This window comes from Monodelphis domestica, chromosome 4, assembly GCF_027887165.1.
Source record: "Monodelphis domestica isolate mMonDom1 chromosome 4, mMonDom1.pri, whole genome shotgun sequence".
Taxonomy (NCBI): Eukaryota; Metazoa; Chordata; class Mammalia; order Didelphimorphia; family Didelphidae; genus Monodelphis; species Monodelphis domestica.
This window is the reverse complement of record NC_077230.1, coordinates 50,523,064-50,545,550: the sequence shown is the minus strand read 5'-3', so window position 1 is coordinate 50,545,550 and position 22,487 is coordinate 50,523,064. Positions and strand designations below refer to the sequence as shown.

At 32.8% G+C, this 22,487-nt stretch overlaps 1 pseudogene; it reads left to right on the top strand.

Annotated features, from left to right (window-relative positions):
• LOC100619383 (glycoprotein endo-alpha-1,2-mannosidase-like) overlaps positions 1-20,250 on the top strand; it is a 39,415-nt pseudogene extending 19,165 nt beyond the window's left edge.
• Positions 20,251-22,487: the final 2,237 nt, after the last annotated feature.

Genomic DNA, 22,487 nt, shown 5'->3' with positions numbered 1-22,487 from the left:
TTCGCCTTTCAACCCACAGTCCACCTACTGACACTGGTCCAATATAATCCACCTTTTCACATTTCCAAAAACCCCTCCTTTTTACACTCTGGTCATTCTAGTAGAAATCATCCTTGATATCATCAAGCTTAGAAAGCAGGGTTCAGACTCCCCAGCTCCCCCCTTGTCTATAAAGTGATTTTTAAGTCACCAACAAGTGACTTCTACAAATGAGAATTATTTCCTGATTACTTCAACCAATCCACATCTGTTCTATTTTTAATATGGTCTTGGATTATTTTTAACTTGTTATATAAATTGTGATATCCTCTGGGGTTTATAGGAAGGTCTCTAAAAGTGCTAGGGGGGCTCTTGGTCTTGACCAGAAGTCTGGCATTATTGTGAAACTAGTTATCTCATAATAAACCTATTTTTTTATGGCTTGGAGACTTAGTTTTCCTTATTTGAGTTCCTGTGGTTAGAAATTATGCAACAAATGTCAGTACTTAATACTTTTTTTATTTTCAGGAACCACTTTCCCCTCCCTATTCTCTAGCCCCCAACAGAGATTCTAAAAAGGGAAACATAAAAATAAAAGAATCTAATTCAGAACTACAAATAGAGAGAAGAGGAGAAAGGATTCTAGTAGATGGCAAGAATAGGCCTCAAAATAAAAGAAAAACAATAAAAAGAATTAAAGATAATAAGACACTATGCAATTGTGAATGTGTAATAAACATCACAGAAAATACTAAATTGATTTCTTCAGGGGATCCTTGTCTCAGAATTAGGATTATTTTTCCATTTATACCAATTAAAATCTATCTCTGCCCTCTCATTGTCCCTCTTATTCATATTTTTTCATAAATCTCTCCTAGTGAATACATTCAAAACACAAAAATTATTTTCAATCTTTTCCCATTTTTTAAAATTCAAGTGTCGTGTTTTGGTAGTCCTTATGTTTCCTTTAATTCCCACTAATTAATGAGTCTGTTCTCTTCTTTTTCCAGTCATTTGCCCACTTGATGATTTTTTTACAATGATAGTATTAATGATAATGGCTGCAAGGTGATTTAATGTATAGCATGCCAGGCCTGGTGTCAAAAAGGATCATCTTTGTGAATTCAAATCTGACCTCAGAAACTTACCACCTACGTAACTCTAGGCAGGTCTTTTGCCTCAGTTCCTGCTCTCTCAAATGAGCTGGAGAAAGAAATGGTAAACCCCTGCAGTATCTATGCCAAGAATACCCCAAATCAGGTCAGAAAGAATCAGAGATGACTGAAATAGCTGAACAGTAAAAATAAGAAAAATAATGTTTCTATATCACATTAAAGTTTGCAAAATGTTTTACATCTGAGCATCTGAGTGTTACAGGAGCCCTGTGAGGCAGGTGCTGTTATTTTCCCCATTTTATATATGATCAAACTGAGGCAGGAAGAGATTAAGAAATCTGCTCAATTTCAGAGCCAAAAAATGTCTATGGCAGGATTTGAATTAGAGTTTTTCTGACTTGAGGTCCATAGCTTCTTCTATTCCTCTTCACTTGAAGGCTACATGAGAGAGTACATTTGATCTGAAGTTCCAGGCTCAATCCATTCCTCTTTCTCTTTTTAAGAAGCTTCAGCCACCACAAACCCCTCCATTTAAATCATAAGCAAGTGTTTCATTCAAGATCATTACATTTCTTAATACAACAATTTTTTGTATCTCCAATAGAAGATTCGTTTTAAACTGATCAACTTGTATGACAAGCTTTTGGATCTTTGAAATTGGTCATTTTTACAAAGTTGTAATCCATTTGTATTCTAATTAGCTGAGCCCTATGAATTGTTTAGCTTCAGTGTTATACACATAATTTTTATTTATGAGGTAACAAAAGAGTTATCCTTACAATTTACTGTTATAAACTAGACATTATGCATGCTGCATCCACCTTTATTCCTCCTGTGTTGACAGTTAGGCTGATTTAGGCATCTGTTGGTATGTTGTTTAACATTTTCATTAATGACTTGTAAAAAAGTAAAATATGCATTTCAAATTTTTATATAACTTTAACAATGAAGAGGAAGATTACCTTGAATGAGTTAATATACAAAAATAATATAATGTATTAAAACATTAGCCTGCATCTAACAAAATGAAATTTAATAGGTACAAATGTTAAGTAGTATATTTGAGGGTTTTATTTTAAAATTAACTACACAAGTCCAAAATGAGGAAGGTGTGACTTAGATGTATTCTGAAGTTTTCCAGGAAAAGGTTCAGGGATGTAAGATCTATGAAAAATCAATATAAGTCAATGATGTAATTTAGTAAAAAAAAAAAAGTGAAGAAAATTATGACATGAATTAAGAGAAAAAGGGGCCACAACTAGGAAGGTGACAATCACTACAGAGAGAAGAAGTAATATATCCATTTCTTGCTACTGCATTTTAGGAAATAAATATCATCAGGAGACCATCCATAATAGGGTTACCAGAATGACAGAAGAACCTGGAGATCATTTCATATAGGATGAGTAGAAGGAACCAGGGAAATGTATGTCCTCCATAATACTTTGAAGGTTGTGATAGAGATTTCATAGCTGTTTTCAAAGATTCAAAGATGTCACATGGAAGAGGGATAAGACATATTATCCATGCCCATGAGTCTAATATCAGTGGGATGTATATATATATATATATATATATATATATATATATATATATATAATTGTTATAAGGAAAGTGTAGAAGTTTACAAAGGAGAGTGGCATGAGACCAGTAGGAAAAGATTCTAGAATTTTTTTTTAAAAACATTTATTTATTTATTTATTTATTGAATCAATTTAGAACATTATTTCTTGGTTACAAGAATCATTTTATTTCCCTCCCTCCCTACCCCTACCCTTCCTGTAGCTGACACACAATTCCACTGGCTATTACACGTATCCTTGATCAGAACCAATTTCCATGTTGTTGATGTTTGCAATAGGATGATCATTTAGAGTCTACATCTCCAACCATATCCCCATCGACCCATGTATTCAAGCAGTTGTTTTTCTTTGGCGTTTCTACTCCCAGTTTTTCCTCTGGATGTGAATAGTGTTCTTTCTCATAGATCCCTCTGAGTTGTTCAGAATCACTGCATTGCCACTAATGGAGAAGTCCATTACATTCAACTGTACCATAGTGTATCAGTCTCTGTGTACAAAGTTAGATGGCATTCTTATGTCAGAGATAAATGGAAGCAAATTTTCTTTGAGATTTCTTGCCATAAGTTTACATCATTTTACTCCCTTGATTGATACTTGCTCTCAGGCAATTGCTGACCAATATTATCTCTTTGGTTATATCTATTTTGGAATAATAAAAAATGAAATATTCCCAAATTAACTTTGTATCCAAGTATTTATTTTGGCCAGTATGCGGTAAAGATGACCATAGAGAGATGTTTATAATCTACTCATCTTTCAGGGAATTCTGTGATTCTAAGTGTGTGATAGGTCATTAAACCATTATTTATAGAATCCTATAAATTATATAACCCTATAGTTGAGACGTGCAAAAAAATCACTATATAACACAAGAAGGGAAAATAAAACTAAGAAGTACTTGGTTTGAAATCTACCTCATCCCTATAACCTTGATGTTATTTGTAGAAGAAAGTGGAAAAAGGAGAAATAAATAACATTTGTGTAATGCCTATTATGTGCCAGGGGCTGTGAAAAACGCTTTATAAATATTATCCCAAATGATCCTCACAACTACTCTGTAAACAACTCTATTGCTACTATTACCCCCATTCTACAGTTGAAAAAACTGAGGTAATCAGAGATTAAGAGATTGTTCCAAGGTCAAATAACTAGGAAGTATATGATTCCAGACTTGAATTCAAGTCATTACATGCCATTACATCATTACAATTTCTTAATATTCATTTTCTGATATTTTGCAATTCATTCTCCCTTCCATCTTCCTTCTCTGTGAGAAATTAGTTAGGCAATGTGGAATACATTGTATGTGTATTATCATGCAATGCATATTTCCATGTTTGGCATGTAGTTAAGGAAAGGATATATTGCTGATACAAGAGAAAAATTTATGTAAGAAATAAAGTTAAGAATGGTATATTTCAAATTGCATTCAGATTCCATCTGTTCCTTCTTAGTGATGGATATCTTTTTGTTTGTTTGTTTGCTTGTCATAAGTCTCTTAGAGTTCTCCTGGATCCTTGCCTTGTTAATGATAATTGTAATTTACAGTTGATTATCATGCATTATTATATTTACTATGAACAATATTGTCCTGGTTCTGTTCCCTTCACTTTGCATCATTTAATGTCTTCTCAGTTTTTTGTTTCTTTGTTTGTTATCATCTTTGTTGCCATTTCTTATAGTATAATAGTAAAACCACTTCCCAATTGATGAACATCCCTTCAGTTTCTAGTTCTTTGCCACCTCAAAAAGAGCTGCTATAAAAATTTTTGTATGGGCAGGTTCTTCTCCCCTATCTTTAATCCCTAGTAGTAGAATTTCTGGGCAAAAGGTTTTATATAGTTTAATGGCCCTTTGGGCATGGTTCCAGATTGGTCTCCAGAATGGTTGTATCGGTTTGCAATTTAATCTGCAGTGTGTGTCCCAATTTTTCCACATTCCTGCCCACATTTATAATTTTCATTTTTCTCATGTTAAGCAGTCTGAGGATATAATGTAGTTCCTCAGTCTTAATATGAATTTCTTTAATCATTAGTGATTTAGATAATTTTTTCATAGTTTCAGATACTATATTAAGTGGTGCAGGTATAAAAAGGTCAAAGACAATCCTTCCACTCAAGAAGGTCAAAATGAACTGGGGGAAACAGCACGTATATAGTAACTATGTACAAACAGAGAGTATATTATATATGACATATAACATAATAAACTTGCTACCTCTCAGAATCCAGAATGTGCAATGAAGATAGATGCCTGCAGAGACCACATGCTGCACCAGAAGATGCAGAGTGAACTTTGGGATGTGAATCGAACTATGGGGGTGGGGGGTGAAATTCCTTTGTTTTGAATGTATACTCTTATGCCAAAGGGGACTCCCCCCAAACTGGCTTTTTGTCAACCTAGTAATCATTGGTTTTGTTCTTTTTTTTTCTTTTATCCACAAATTATTGCAAATTTTAAGTTGATTATGTTTCCATGATCCTTTTGGGGAAACTGGCTTCCCAATAGGATCACAAGGGTTATTATAAATGGAGATTTTGAACCTTTTACTTCATTCCCCAGAAGTTCTTAGTATTTCCCCAAATTCCCTATAATTTCACCTGTCTCCAGTATATATAATATACTCCTTGTTTGTACAAAGTTACTATATATGTGTGCATACATATACACACGTATATAATATATATCAAGTGAAAAAAAAATAAGAACATCAAAAGAAGGAAGTGACCTGAAATAAGAAGGATCAGGAAGTGCTTCCAATAGAAGAAAGATATTTAGCTAGGACCAACATTTTAAAAGGATTTAATTTTGTATGGAAATCTTATAGTTTCTTAAAATATGTTGCTAATAAAAAATTATTTACTTTTATAATTCTAAAGCTATTCATGGATCAGTGTTCCATATATATCATACTATAAGATAATTTATAATTGCAAAGAACTTTGGATCTGGGTTCAAATCCCACTTCTGACTGATAAAGTTGAGAAATGGGTAAATGGTAGGTAATGTAGTCCTAATGATGAGATTGCAAAATCAGATGTAAGGAAATCTTTAATAGGGAAGCTTAAGGAAAATAGGGAGAGAAGGTAGTTTCCACATTAAAGTATTTGCTTTTATTTAATATTACATCATTTATGTAATATTAAGTTCTTGAGTGAAGAGCAGTAGGAAAAAGTGGACAATTAGTAGTTCTAAAAATGAAATAATTAAGAAATCATTTAGAAGGCTTAGCTCAGAGTTGCTATATAGAAACTTAGAAATTTACATTAGAAACTTTGAATGTTTAAGAACCACAAATATTTAAAAAGTAATAAGCAAGGATATAGACAACAAATAAAAAGATAATGTTTCACAATATTTGAGAAGGTAAGAAAACATAGCAAAATAAAACTTTTAAAAAGTAACAAAAATTTTTGACAACCCCCACCCCAAAAAAAGCTGAAGAGAGATTTGACTGAGAAGGGAAAAGGATGAAAGAATGAGAGTAATAATAATAATTCAATTCATTTCAATATATGAAAGAAAAATAAAACTATAATTTAAGTAAATCTGAAAACTAGTAAAAGAGTCAACAGATGGAAAGAGTTTGTGTCGGTAGATTAGCAAAAATAGTGATGGCCAAATAACTGTCTTAAAAAATACAGGATGTTTTTGTTTATGAACCTCCTCCAAAATGCTAAGGTAAAAGGAAATAGAAACTGAACATTACTTTAAATTTTGATGGATGATTCAATCAAGTAAAATAAAATAGAGTGACAAAATGACTTACAAAATTGCACCATCTATTCTTTATAAGAAACACATCCAAGAAGCAGAAACATATAAAATCAAAAATAGAGAGGAACAAAACTTACTGCCTTTAAAATAAATCTATAAATAAAATAAATGATATAATCATGTCATCAAAATAATTGAAATTGTCAGTAAAGACAAACAAGGGTATTAAGTAACACTTAAGGAAACTATAGACCCCATTACCAAAAATAAATACAAAACATGAGGATCAAAAGTCATGAAATCTAAAATCATAATAGAAATAAATAATTGAACTGTAAAAAGACATAGAGAATCACAATAATTAATAATTCAATGTCCCTATTTCACAGTTACATAAAAATAACAGATATAAACAAATGAGAAAATACATAATTGAATAAAAAGTTGGAAATTGAGAACAAAAGGACTTATGGCATATTTTGAATTAGAACACTGAATAATATACATATTTTTAGCACCACATGGAAGCCTTACAAAAATAATGAAAAAAAAATGTAAAAGCACAAATTCTCAGCATATCCTTTGTAGATCATTTCAACACTTAAAAATATTCATCAGTAAACACAAGAAGAAGAAAAAGACCTAAGAGGAGATTTAACAACCACAACAACAAAGACCTTAATAATTATAATAATAATGATGATGATGATGATGATGATACACTGACATGCTAAAATTTAAGGAATGCAGCTAAAGTAGTCCTCATAGGAAAAGATATGTCATTACCATAATAGTTAAAATATAAAGATAAAAAGAATCAATTAATAAATGTGTAATACAAATAATAAAACACTAATAAGCTAAAATAGCACAAAGGAAATCTAGAAAAATATAATAAAAATATAAAAATTGGAAACAATTCTACAGAACTAAAAAATAAAACTCAAACTTGGTGAAAGGATTCACAAAAGTGATAAACTTTTAGTCAAACTTTAAAAAGAAGCATGAGAAAATTGAAATTAATTTTATAAAAAGAATGAGTTCAGCTAAGATATCTCCTAAAATTATTATTTAATAGAGTTCTTAAATTGCAAGCTACATTAGAAATTAAGATAATAAAAAATAAAATTGTTGATAACAAGCAATCTGAGTGAGACAGGAAGAAATTTATTGAAAAAAAGTAATAATTTAAATAAATTTGAGACCACAAAATGAATCCAAGTCAATCAGCATCATTTCTGTATATCCCTGATGGTGAAGAGCTGGGGAAAAAAAAAAAAGATGATTCTGATCTTTCAAAAACAATTTTATTAAAAAAAAAAACCAACCTTGAGTTTCCCTAGCCAGCAATTGACTATCCCCTGCTAACCCTTGAATCTTGTCAGATTCCAAGGTCCCTCCTCTGGTGAGGAATTGGTCTTTACATAGATCAATCCCTCACCCAGAAGTAGGGGATGTGGTCCTCCCCCAGAATGGGATTGGTCTATTCAAGACAAATACCATGCCAGAAAGTTGCGGGGAGGGACCCCTGGGGCAGGCTGGGGAATGCAGTTCCACACCCCCATTCCCCCATTACAATATTTTAAAACCCACAATAGAAAACAAGAAATAATAATATGAAATGTTCAGTATTATCAGGAGATATAAAATATATAGTAGTCAAGCAAGAAAATCACACTCAACAGTTGCCTAGGTATAGTAAAAAAAAAGTCCTTATATAAAAACAGTGTAACATTACAACTTAACTTCAGGGATATTCAGTGCTTATGGCTAATAAAAGGTATGCTTTTACTAAAAATTTAGGTTTAGAATTATACCAATTGAACTACCAGAAAGATTAATGGAACAAACTAAATAATTAAAAAAGAAACATAACTGAACGTAATAACCAAAGTTTGACAAATATGAAAAGTTAATCATTCAGAGCACTGTTCTATATATGATAAATATTGAAAGGAAAACCTAAAAGCAGTATATCAAAAATGAATCCTTAAGCATACCTGAGAGCCACATATTTTCTTTTAAAATGATATAGTAATATTATTTATGTCATTTTATTGTTAAAATTTTGTTAAACATCTCCCAATTACATCTTAATCTGGCTTTTGGCTCTTAAGATTGTTATGTGCTACACATGACAGTGGATGTGCCCTTGGTACCTTTCTTTAGATCACTATCTTATAACATGTACCATAACAAATTTGAAGTGTGCAGATTAGGTATATATAAAAATCATGTAATTTTTTCTAAAATTATTGAAGAGAAATAATTTATATGTAGACATTAACATTTTTAGATAGCAAATTCTTAACCAAACAAGGTAATTATAAAAGATAATTATTTTTGAAATTTACTTTTTTGAATGGGCAAAATTAATTAAACTAGGATAAAATGAAGGAAAAGCCTACTGAGAAGAAAAAAAATCTTTTCATTAAATATCTCTAATCATTGTCTAACATGCACTATATAGACAAGTAAAAGGAATATATAGAACTAAAATATATATTCCCCTATATATGTACTCAAAAGATATGGAAAAAGTAAATTTTGAAAGAATCATACAGTATTAGCCAAATGAAAGGAAAGCTTAAAATCACCAACAATGAGAAATGCAAATAAAATCAGCCATGACACTCACTTCAAAATTAACAAACTGACAAAGAGCATGAATAATTAGTATTGATCAGTTTGTGGAAAGATAGAAACACAAATGCATTGCCAGTGAAGATGGGATTGAGTACAAACCTTCTGGAAAGCAATTAATAATTAAGCAAATAACTTGGCTGAAACATCTATATTCTCCTACAGAGAGATTATGCTGCAAATTTTATACAAGAAATAAGACAATGATAAAAAGAAAGGCCTCATATATACTCAATTTTTTTTATGATTTTAGTCATATTTTGTAGAATTCTGATTTTTATCCATTCTGTTATCCACTTTAGTTTTATGGTTGAGTCCATTCCATTCACATTCAAAGTTATGATTACCATCTGTGCATTCCCCTCCATTTTGACTTCCTCCTTTAATCCTAACCTTTCTCCTTTCCCTATTACCCTCCCCTCTAGTGTTTCACTTTTAGTCAGTCTCTCCCTTTTCCCCTCCCTTATATTACTCTCCTTCCCACCACCTCCTTTCTTATTCCCTTTTTACTATAGGACCTTTTAAATACCACTCTCCAACCTCTCCTTCCCTTGTATTACTCCCCTCCCACCACTGCTTCTTATTACCCTTCTACTTCTCTACAGGGCAAGAGACAATGCTATATACCCCAATGGGTCTGACTGTTCTTCCCTCTCTGAGCAAATGCTAATGGCATTTTCCTCCCTTCCATTGTATTGATCTTCTCCCCTTTCCTCCCCTCAACCCAAGACCTCCACTCCCAGCACTTCTTTTTGTGATATATATATTTACCCCATTTTAACTCTTTTTCCCATTTCTCTTAATACTATCCTCTTTTTTCACCCTTTTAAAAAATATCCTTGAAATATCATCCCTAAACAGCTTACCACTATACACTCTATGTGTACTTCTTGCTATTATGATAATGTGAATTACAGATATCATCTTTCCAAATAGGAATACATGCCATTTGGCCTTATTGAAGTACTTAAATTTTTTGTCTTTCTTATTTACCTTTTTATGTTTGTCTTGAATTCTGTATTTGGGCATCAATTTTTCTGTTTTTGTTTGGGCTTTTTTTTAGGTATGCTTGGAAATTTTCTATATTGTTAATTGACCATAATTTCCCCTGAAAGAATATAGTCAGTTTTGCTGGGTAGTTGATTCTTGGTTATAGACCAAGTTCCCTTGGCTTCTGGAATATTATATTTCATTCCTTCTAGTGCTTCACTGTAGATGCTGCTAGATCCTGTGTAATTCTAATTTGGGGTCCATGATATCTGAATTATTTCTTTCTGGTAGCTTTTAGTATCTTCTCCTTTGCCTGGAAGTTCTTGAGCTTGGCTATGACATTCCTGGGAGTTGTCAATTGGAGATTAAATGCCTGAGGTGATCTATGGATTTTTTCAATCTCTATTTTACCCTCATGTTCAAGAATTTCAGGGCAGTTTTCTTGGATAATTTCCTGTAGTATGATGTCAAGGATTTTTTTTTGAGGTAATGATTTTTGGGTAGTCCAATGATTCTTAAAATATCTCTCCTGGATCTGTTCTCCAGATCTATTATTTTTTCAATAAGGTGTCTCATTATCTTCAATTTTTTCATTCTTCTGATTTTGTTTTAACATGTCTTGGTATCTTTTAAAATCATTGGCTTCTAATTTCCCAAGTCTAATTTTAAAGACTGAATTTCTTCCACAACCTTTTGGGTTTCCTTTTCCTTTTTGTCCATTCTTCCTTTCAAGTCATTCTTCTCTTCTTTCATTTTTTTTTTTTGCATCACTTTCCAGCAGGTCAGTTCTGGCTTTCAGTGCCTGTGCCTCTGTTTCCAGGTGACCTGTTTTGCTTTTTAGGCTACTATTTTCCTTTTGCCCCTTTTCTTCAACCTGTCTTATTTGATTTTTAAATTCCTTTTTTGAGCTACTCTACAGCCAGCATCCAGTCCCTGTTGGTTTTTTTGAGGCATCGATAATTCTTGGATCTTGTCTTGGTCCATTGCTTTTGTTCTTTGATCCTTACCCCCATAGAAGCTTTCAATTCTATTTTTTTCCTCTTGTTTACTCATTTTATTTACTTTTTTTCTGCCCTAAGGACTATATAAACATCTCCCTCTGTTGATTTACTAAACCAGAGTGTTTGAGCTATTATGACCTGAGGACACATATTATCTTTTTTTTTCAATACTGGATTCAACCAATTGAGCTAACCTATTGAGCTGGTCAGCCCTGGAGCAAATTATTCACTGTAGCCAGCCAGGTGGTCCTACCCCAATTCCTTCCTGCTTACTGTTAGTGCCCTCAACCACATGTGGTCGGTCAGAGGTGAAGCAATGTGCCAAGCAAACAACATTTTCATCTCAATACCTTGCAGTTTATTATGCTTTTTTTTTCAAATACCAAACATAATTGTGTCAATGTTGGGGAGAATATGAAAAAAAATATCCTAAGTAAATGGAAAAAAATAATGTTAAATTTCTTCAACTCAAGGCTATAATCTCAGACTTTCAAATACAATCTGATACTATTGTAATTCATTTAAACACATCCTTTTAAATTTAACTGCTTGCTTGAAAATGTTAACAAACATTCTCAAAACATCTGCTTCCTTAGAATAATTTGAAGTGGATTTCTCCACATTCAAATGCTGGGAACAGTAGTAATTTAAGCAGAAGATAAATAAAATGAATGTTACCTTAATGAAAAGTTCCAGGCTCGTGAAAATTTATCCTACTTTGCCAAAAGCATTTATTTTCTTTTTCTCCAGCCATTGAGACTAGATAATGTCTAAATGAAACAATTGGAAAGAAAACAACTATGAAAGTTAATGGTGCACTCTATACCTGGTGACAGTCTGGAATATATTAGCCACTTTACAGAATCAGAATTTCACATTTAGAATATACGCCATTTGCCATCTAGTCCAGTCATTATTAGATTTACATTGCAAGCAAATTTTACCTTTGCTTATAAATACAAATATTTCCTTGTATGGTGGAGGCATAGCAGGTAAATGATGTGGGGGGGGGGGGAGTGGTCTCTAAGCCCCTTGATATAGTCAAAATATTTGAAGAAATAATGACCTCATTTTCAAATAAGTTTAGTACTTTTTAATATAGCAATTACGTTCTGTCATTAGATTCTGGACTTCCTAGATAGAGGATCCACTCAGAAACATACTATTCCAATTTTAGTGAGGGGGGAAAGCCCAAGCCTATAAGGCAGCCCATGTCCTTTTTCAATAGTTCCATCACCACACTTAGATTTCATCTTTTTCATTTCTAGTCAGCATTCCTCAGGTTGTATTTCAAATGAATTTAATTTAATTCAGGTCAACAAATATTTACTAAATGTCTATTTTGTGCTATCTTCTGGACATACAAAATTACAAGTAAAATGGCCCCTGACCTGAAATACATTCTTCTACTGGTGGGGGTGGGGAAGGAAAGGGATACATAGCATGCATTAGACAGATACAGAAATATATCAAAAATAACTTTTAAAAGTGTGATTTTCACAGTAAGAATAGTAACAACTGATAAGACCAGGCTATACTTCATGTAGATTTTAATACACACATTGTTTTTTGAAAGAAGATAGAAATTCCAAGAGATAAATAGGAAAAGCCTTCTAAACATTCAAAGATTTGTAACTTCATAGGTGAGGTACTCATTCTACCTGGGCAAATTACATCCCTAAGTTGTCAGTGGTCATTCTTGTATAACTAGGTATCTACAAGATAGATAGAAACTGGAAGATTATTTGAGAGGAAGCCATGAGCATTTAGGGTGATCAGAAATTGCCTCTTGGAAAAATGGTATATGAAGTGAGTCTTGAAGACAATAAGGGAACTAAGAGGTATAAGTGAAGAAGAAACTATGGGAAATAGCCAGTACAAAGATGAGAATAGGAATGAGAATGGAAATTGAGAGTGGAGCATCAAGAAACTCAGATAATTAGGTAATTACTTAGGATATTAATGTCTTAATTTATTAATATATAGTTTAGGCCCAGTGAGTCATTATATAGGTCTGATAACCGGCTTTGATTCGCTAAATTCATAGAGATTCATCAACAGATTTGCCCCTGAGTCAGTTTTCTGACATATTAATATAGAGACCCTTCTACTCAGTTATTAAGGAGTTGTGATTTACTTCAGTGCCAAGACAGGATCCACATGAATGAAATCACAATTATGTGACATATTTGCATGAAAAAGTGTTTCAAAATAAGGACATAATTGGTAAATCAAATAGAATGAGAATTGTCTCACATTTTGTTCATTATAGGTTTAGGAAGATTAATTATATGAAGTAAATATGAACAGGTCTCAATGAGCAAATTAAATTTGTTGAAATTTCATTAGTAACTCTCAGTGCAAACAGTAAGAAAGGGGAAAGAAATTTCATAGGAGGAAAATCTGTTTCCATACAAAGATAATGCAATTTCAAGTTGTAGAGAGTGGGTATCCTAACATATCTATCTAGTGCCATTGCTGCTTTTCCTATCTTGCTTTGCTCCTCCTTAATTAATAGCAATGATTATTTTTTCTAATTTAATCATATTTCATAGAACAGAGACATTCTTAGAATGATTTTGTATTTAAATTGAGCATTTCTGCATTAGAGTAGAAGTTTCTCATCATCAGGAATCATCATTTCACATCACCAGTTCTTACCATGAATCTTGGTAAATTAAATTAAATTAAATCAATCAATCAATTTACTCTGAAGGCAAAATGAGTAAAAAGAAAGAAAATTAGATTTATTTATTTTTTTAAATTTAATTTATTTAGTCAATCTATAACATTATTTCTTGGTTACAAGAATCATATTATTTCCCTCCCTCCCCTCACCCTACCCTTCCCATAGCTGAGGTGCTATTCCAGTGGCTATTACTTGTGTCCTTGATCAGAACATATTCCCATGTTGTTGGTGTTTGCATTAGGATGTTCATTTAGATTCTACGTCCCCAACCATATCCCTTCAACCCGTGTATTCAAGCAGTTCTTTTTATTCTGTGTTTCTACTCCCACAGTTTTTCCTCTGAATATGGAAAGTCTTCATTCTCTTAGATTCCTACAAGTTGTTCAGGATCACTGCATTGCCACTAATGGAGAAGTCCATTACATTCGATTGTACCACAGTGTGTCAGTCTCTGTGTACAATGTTTTCCTGGTTCTGCTCCTCTCACTCTGCATCACTTCCTGGAGGTCGTTCCAGTCTCCATGGAATTCCTCCACTTTATTATTCCTTTTAGCACAATAGTATCCCATCACCAACATATACCACAATTTGTTCAGTCATTCCCCAAATGAAGGGTATCCTCAGATTTTCCAATTTTTTGCCACCACAAAGAGCGTGGCTATGAATATTCTTGTACGAGTCTTTTTGTCCATTATCTCTTTGGGGTACAGACCCAGCAGTGCTATGGCTGGATCAAAGGGCAGACAGTCTTTTATCACCCTTTGGGCATAGTTCCAAATTGCCCTCCAGAATGGTTGGATCAGTTCAAAACTCCACCAGCAATGCATTAATGTCCCGACTTTGCCACATTCCCCTCCAACATTCATTACTCTCCTTTGCTGTCATGTTAGCCAGTCTGCTAGGTGTGAGGTGATACCTCAGAATTGTTTTGATTTGCATCTCTCTGATTATAAGAGATTTAGAGCACTTTTTCATATGCTTATCAATAGTTTTGATTTCTTTGGCTAAGAACTGCCTGTTCATTTCCCTTGCCCATTTATCAATTGCAGAATGGCTTGAGTTTTTGTACAATTGGTTTAGCTCTTTGTAAATTTGAGTAATTAGACCTTTTTCAGAGGTTTTTGTTATGAAGATTTTCCCCAATTTGTTACTTCTTTTCTAATTTTAGTTGCGTTGGTTTTGTTTGTACAAAAAACATTTTAATTTGATGTAATCAATATTTTTGATTTTACATTTTTTGATTTTTTTTTCTAGCTCTTGCTTGGTTTTAAAGTCTTTCCTTTCCCAAAGATCTGACAAGTATCTATTCTGTGTTCACTGAATTTGTTTATAGTTTCCTTCTTTATATTCAAGTCATTCACCCATTCAGAGTTTATCTTGGTGTGGGTTGTGAGATGTTGATCCAAACCTAATCTCTCCCATACTGTCTTCCAATTTTCCCAACAGTTTTTATTAGTTAGTGGATTTTGGTACCAAAAGCTGGGATCTTTGGGCTTATCATAGACTGTCTTGTTGAGGTCACTTACCCCAAGTCTGTTCCACTGATCCTCCTTTCTGTCTCTTAGCCAGTACCATGTTTTTTTTTTTGATGACTCCTGCCTTATAGTATAGTTTGAGATCTGGTACTGCAAGGCCTCCTTCCTTAGCATTTTATTTTTTTCATTATTTCCCTGAATATCCTTGATTTTTTGTTCTTCCAAATAAACTTTATGTTTTTTTTTCTAATTCACTAAAAAAGTTTTTTGGTTATCCAATGGGTATGACACTAAATAATTAAATTAATTTTTGTAGGATTGTCATTTTTATTATGTTAGCTCATCCAACCCATGAGCAATCAATATGCTTCCAAATGTTTAGATCTTGTTTTAATTGTGTGGAGAGTGTTTTATAGTTCTATTCATATAGTTCTTGTGTTTGTCTTGGCAGATAGATTCTCAAGTATTTTATATTGTCTAGGGTGATTTTAACTGAAATTTCTTTTTCTGATTCTTGCTGCTGAGTTAGATTGGAGAAATATAGAAATATTGATGACTTATGTGGGTTTATTTTGTATCCTGCAACTTTGCTAAAGCTGTTGAATATTTTGACTAGCTTTTTGGTTGATTTTCTAGGATTCTTTAAGTAGACCATCATATCATCTCCAAAGAGTGATAGCTTGGTCTCCTCAATGCCTATTTTAATATCTTCAACTTCTTTTTCTTCTCTAATTGCTACTGCTAGTGTTTCTAGTATAATGTTAAATAATAGAGGTGATAATGGACATCCATGTTTCACTCCTGAACTTATTGGTAAGGCTTCTAGTTTATCCCCATTGCAGATGATGTTTGCTGATGGTTTTAGATAATCATATTTATTATTTTTAGGAAAGACCCTTCTATTCCTATACTTTCTAGTGTTTTCAATAGGAATGAGTGTTGTATTTTGTCAAATATTTTTTCCTGCATCTTTTGAGAATATCATGTGATTTTTGTCGGTTTGCTTATTAATATGGTCAATTATGTGGATGGTTTTCCTAATATTGAACTATGCTTGCATTCCTGGTATGAATCCTACCTGGTCATAGTGATTATTTGCTGGAGTCTTTTTGCTAGTGTCCAGGAAAATAGATTTAAAGATCAAAGATGAGTTGAAATTTTGTCCTTGTCATTACTGCATGATATTGAGCAAGGAATTTAACCTCTCAATCCTTGAATTTTTGTCATTGTTTAAATAATGTTGCTGGGCTAGATGAAGGTATCTTCTAGCTCTACCATTGTCATCCTATGATTTCATAAAATGACCTTAGTCTCCATGTTTAGAATTATGAATTGAGTTGCATTTTTAGATATATCAACCTTTATTAACTCATTCCATTTAAATGGCCCAACTCTGTTATTATTGTATTCATTTAGAATTGATAAGATTATTGAGTTTTAGAGTTATAATGTGTAGTTTGAGATTATCTAATTCAATCCCATCATTTTAAAGGTATGGAAAATGAAACCAAAGGATAAACTGCCTCAAGATACACAAATAGGTAAAGTCAGAGCATGCAATGGAACCTAGTTCCCCAGACTCTTGGTCAAAAATCATTATGAAATCAGGGGGATGTAGCATCATCTTTAAATTTTTCTCCCAATATAATATCACTATTTTCTTATTTCAGTATGATATTTAAAAAGGTTATATTACATAAAAATAATAATTCAAACTAAAAGACAATTATTTGGACACTACTTACATGTGTGCTTTATTAATTCATCATTTCAACTTTACTATCTTATGATTTGCCATATGGCAGAGAAAGTAACTTTTTAAAGATGTCTTTTGAGGGAGATATTTTTTGAATACTATCTCTACATAATCAATGTACCATTATTCTCTGTCTCTATCTGACAAGATATGTAAATATGTAAATATCTTTGTATAAATTATAAACCCCTAGATTAGAAAAAGTTAAAGCATTTAGCTTTTAAATGTAGTTATGTAATTTCCAGGACAATTGTAGCTATTCTACAAAACATTGGATGTGAATCTCTAAGAGACAGGACTGCTTTGAGTTAATTGGCATATTGCAAAATATGGATAATAGTTTATAAAAATTAGCCATTTTTATTAAAACAAATTTTATACTGAAATCAGAGTATTCTCTCTATTTGTATGTATGTATGTATATTCACATATATATATATTCATATTCTTGGGGTTTTATTTTTTAATATTTGCTATAGACCAGGTCTATACAGATAAATAAGTGAAATATATACCGCTACATTTTAAACTCATCTTTATATATCTATAAATCTCTAAGATCATAAGATCTTTTTTTAAACCTATAAGTGGAATGAAAAGTCAATTTATCTACTCTGTTTTTACAAGTGAGAAATCTAAAGCCCAGAGTGTGAATAAAGTACTCAATTACACAAGTAGTACATAGTAAACCTGGGTTCTGAACCCACGATCATTGACTTCAAATTCATCATTACTTTTTTTTTTGGCTTTAAAAAGCACTCTGATACACTGATTACAATGAAGCTAGTATTTTTAGGTAGTAATTTATCCATAGCATAATATGTTATGCTATGATTTTAACCATTACTAAGAAGAATTATTGGATGTACTTGGATTCCTAAAAAGAAATAAAATATTCGAAATGTTCACATATATATGAATTTCAAGAATATTTCTTCCCAAATTTGGATGATCTTATTAGGGTTTAATAAAGGTAAATGAAGCTGCTTCAAAATAAATTCTTGAAATTGACAATAATAGTATAAATGGAGTCCTAGTTAAACGAATGTAACTATATGTGACCCAGATTTTTCCAGCTAATCATATATTAGTATAAAGTAATGAATTTAAGGAAGAATATTAACTCTCTCTTGACAAACTAGGACAATATATTAGTAATACATAGTTCTTTAGATGATTTATTTAAATGTCAGAATATGTAAATGCATGTGCTACCAGCCCTTACTTTGGAAATAAGGAAAAAAAAATATTTGCTGAAAGGGGAGAAAAAGTTCAGACTTTTCTTTCCAAGGCATGGAAGAGTGGAAATTTAGGGCCAGGTTACCTGCCTAAGGTAAATAATATGGAATTTATGTCCTAAAATGAAAGGAAAATCACCATTAGGAAATGTTATTAGGGACATAAGAGAATGGAATTAGGTCTTGTTTGATAAAAAAACAAAGGACACTATAGTTTTATCACTTTACTAATGCCCAATTTGCTGTCAACCCCATTTGGGATTTTCTTGATAAAGATAGTAAAGTGGTTTGCCATTTCCTTCTACACATCATTTTCCACTAAAGAAACTGAGGCAAACAAGTTTTGGTGACTTTTGAAGTGTCTTAGGCTATATTTGAAATCAGATCTCCTTAAGTTTGGGCTCAGCACTATAACCACTATATCACCTTGCTGCTCTATGGTCAGAATTCTTGACATTAAATTAAGGAGAGATAGGGAAATGGCATGTTCAAAATATTCCAAATCCTATCCTTTTTTTTCCCTTTTTCCCATGCTTGCTACCATCTCAGTAATGTTTTTATTCCTATCATTCACCTCTTCAAATTCTCACTTTCCTTAAATATATAGTTCAAGTGTCAAATCCAATAGGAACCTCCCCTCCAGTAATTAGTATGTTTTCCTTTCAAATGGCTTTTGATTTATTTCAAATAAATATTCTATTTATCTATTTCTGCACTTTTTTGACAAAAGTAGAATGTAAGGTCCATGAAGAGAGCTATTGCTTTGTTTTTGCCTTTCTATCTCCAAATTGTTCAGTGGATAGAGCACTAAGCTTGATTTCAGGAAGAACTGAGTTCAAATCCAGTTTCAAATATTTTTTATCTGTGTGACCTTGAACAAGTCCCTTGATTTTTATTTGCCTCAGTTTCCTCAAATGTAAAATGAAGGTAAGAGCACTTATAGAGTCGTGAGAATATGGTGCGTGGCATGAATAGTAGGTTTAATCCAACAAACACATATAATTCAGATATGTTTCAAACATTGTGCTAAGAGCTTGAGATACATTTAATAAAGGCAATTTCTGCCTAGAAGGAATCTACAATTTAATGGGAGAGGAGGGTAATACAACATATAAAAGAAGGCAGGAAAGTGTAAGGGAAGCATCCGGGGTTACCCAGCCTGGGGTATTGTGTTGTGTGGAGATGAAACCAGGTATAACAGCACATGTGAAGTGGAGAGAATGCTTATTATTTCCTGCCACTTCCCTTCTCTCAATGTGTAGTATGCAATGCTTGGCACACAACAAGCTCTTAGATACTTGGTGAAGTGAATTGAATTGAACTGAGAATGAGTATGTTAGAGAAGCAGTTCAACAGAAAAGAAAAAAGGAGAAAAGATAATTTATTTGATGATATGTCATCCTTTAATTAATTTTTTCCAAATTGATTATTACACACTTTTTCCTTCTGTACATGGGTTCTTAACCTAGGGTCTCTGAACTTTAAAAAATATTCAGTATGTGCATTTCAATAAATTCGTTTCCTTTATAATCCTATATATTTTACTTTATATATATATATATATATATATATATATAAATGGTATGGGAAGAGGTTGTTAGGTTTCAGAAGGCTGCAAGAGGACTCACACACACACACACACACACACACACACACACACACACACACACACACACACACACACACTGGAATCTTCCATTTTTGCATAAACCTGTTAAGTTTCATATGAATTTATTACTTCATCTTTTCCCCAGAATGAAAGTTTCCTTCCTAATTCCTATTATCTCTCCCAGGCTAATCGCAATAATGTTAATGTTACAGGTACTATGGCTTTTTAAATTCAACCTTTGTGCTTATCACACTGTGTAGATGCCTGTGGATTTTAAAAGATTATATGGGAACAATATCAGTTTTGACAGCGTTGAGGTTGAATGTCAGCTGAAAGTCTGTTGCCCAATGACTAAAACAGGAGCTTTTCACCAGAAGTCTGCCACCACTGGACTAATATTTTCTGATAAAGCACCAATTGGTGATGACTTAAGAAGACATGAAGCATTGCTATAGCCTACATAAAGATATCTACTGCAGTGAAATGCTAGATCCATGAAATATTTCCATTAGTTTAATATGCATTTAAAATTACATTGAGTAATATGTATTGTATCTTTGAAATGATAAATATTAGATTTATTTCAGTTTCTCTTGTCTGAAAATAAAATCAAACTAACCATAAAACTCTGTCAACTATCAAATTTTCATTTCTGTTCATCTGGTAACAAAATATTGGCTTATCAAAGACCATTTTAACAGAGAATATGGCTGTGGTCCAGAGGACAAAGTAGATCATTGAGAAAGTTATCCTACTAAAAGAAAAAAATTCAAATATCAAGACAAGAAAATTCTGGAATTTATTACTTCTTCTCTGCTACAATAACTTTACCATGAAGCAAGTGTACAAATATGATGAAATGTATGAGATGAAATGTTAAATGTCTTTATGCCCAGGAGACAGAATGCTTACCGAAGTGAGAAGGTGACACTTCACTTGTCCCACTTCTTGGTCTCATCTGCCACTCCCCCATGCATATTGCCCCTTCTATGAAGGGCAAACATTTTCCCTTCTTGGAAGAAGTTGGAAGATTAAGTACTATAAGATTAAATGAAATTCTTTCTTAAAATATGGTAAAGTATATTCATTCTGGGTTGAAATAAAGAAATATTTCATTTCACTTTTTAAAATATGTCCCCAACTAAATCTAAGGCTACATCCATTTGATACCCATATTTGCCAATTATACTATACCTCTGGTATCCAAAATGCATTTTTCTTTCTATATAATTTGCCTGCATGAAAAGCAAGGTAATGGACTGAGAATCATGTTGGAACAACGACCATAATAGCTTTTCTGAAAAACTTAGGATAAGGGTAATTCTAAGGTATGGCAAATTAGGGTGATTACAGAATCCTGCTCTTTGAGAGATCTGTTATCTAAGCAAAACTTCTAGGAAATTTAAAATGAGAAATGAGGTGAAGGGAAGTGAAAGTTATTGTTTTTGTTGTTGTTTTCTTGATTAAACACATATCCAAAGCTCATGCAAATACAATCAACTCATCAATTGTCCCAATTTCTCCCAGGGAAAAGTGAATAGGGCTTCCCCCTTCCTACATTTCCCATAGCTGTTAGGTTAGGTGTTCTCCCTTTGAGAACTGAACTTTTCCTTCAAGACTTTCTTTTACCTTGATCTAGACAAGATTTCAATTATATAAAAATTCTGGAACTGAGGTCAAGAGGAAGGAATGGGTTGAGAGCCCAGGGCCTTTTTTAAACAAGCTTAAAAAACTTCCTCTATATATCCTGTTGGAAGAATATTTAATAGATGAATCCTAGAACAGATCTATAATGAAGATCTCAGGAAGACAATCAGAATTTTGCACTAAGCCATCAATGTAGTAAATGGGGAAGGTGCTTCCTCTCAGTGATGGTAGCCTAACTCTCCTGTTCCTGCATCTCATGAAGGACTACTTATTGTACATTAAGTTTTCATTTGCCCTGAGTTGCCATTATCATCACTCTGATAGGAACATGTAGAACTTTGGGCTCATAAATTAGCAAACCAAGACTAGAGTTCATCCACACTTTGGATGGCTCCTCTCTCCCAGGTCATGCTTTAAAAACAATACAAGGTTCTCGCCTTGCCCTCCCCTCCCAACACATACTCATCTCCTTTTGGAAAGTCAAACATCAGAATTATAGACCATACCTTTTAGAAATGTTACATCTACTCCCAGAAAATATATTCTTAATAGCCCTCTCCAATTGAGTGAAGAGATGACATAAGAATTCCTATACAGTATTCAGATATGTAGGTACTCTGGAAGTGTTTCTTAACTTTTCCTCAGTAATGTATAAGGGAAGGGGGGTTTGAGGATGTGAAGGGATGAATTATGTTGGACAAGTGTCAGAATATTTTCTGTGGTTTGGGAAGGCCAACAAAATCCTACCAGGTCTGAGAATATATACACACAGACCACTCAGTGATAAGGGAAAGTAGGTCTAATTAAAGAGAATACGTAAATTGGATATGGGATAACCCTAAAGCTAATTTCTAACTAATACCCCAAAGGATCTAATGTCTCCAGAAGGAGAGTCTTCACAGGGGGCTTTTCCTACTCTAATGCTCTCCTAACCTCCTAAAAACCCCAGTCCCTGTTCTTGGCTAAGCTACAACTAAAGCCCCACTTAGATGGTATAAGGAACTAGTCTGTGTTAGCTTAGTAGGGCTCAGGGAAGATCTTAGAT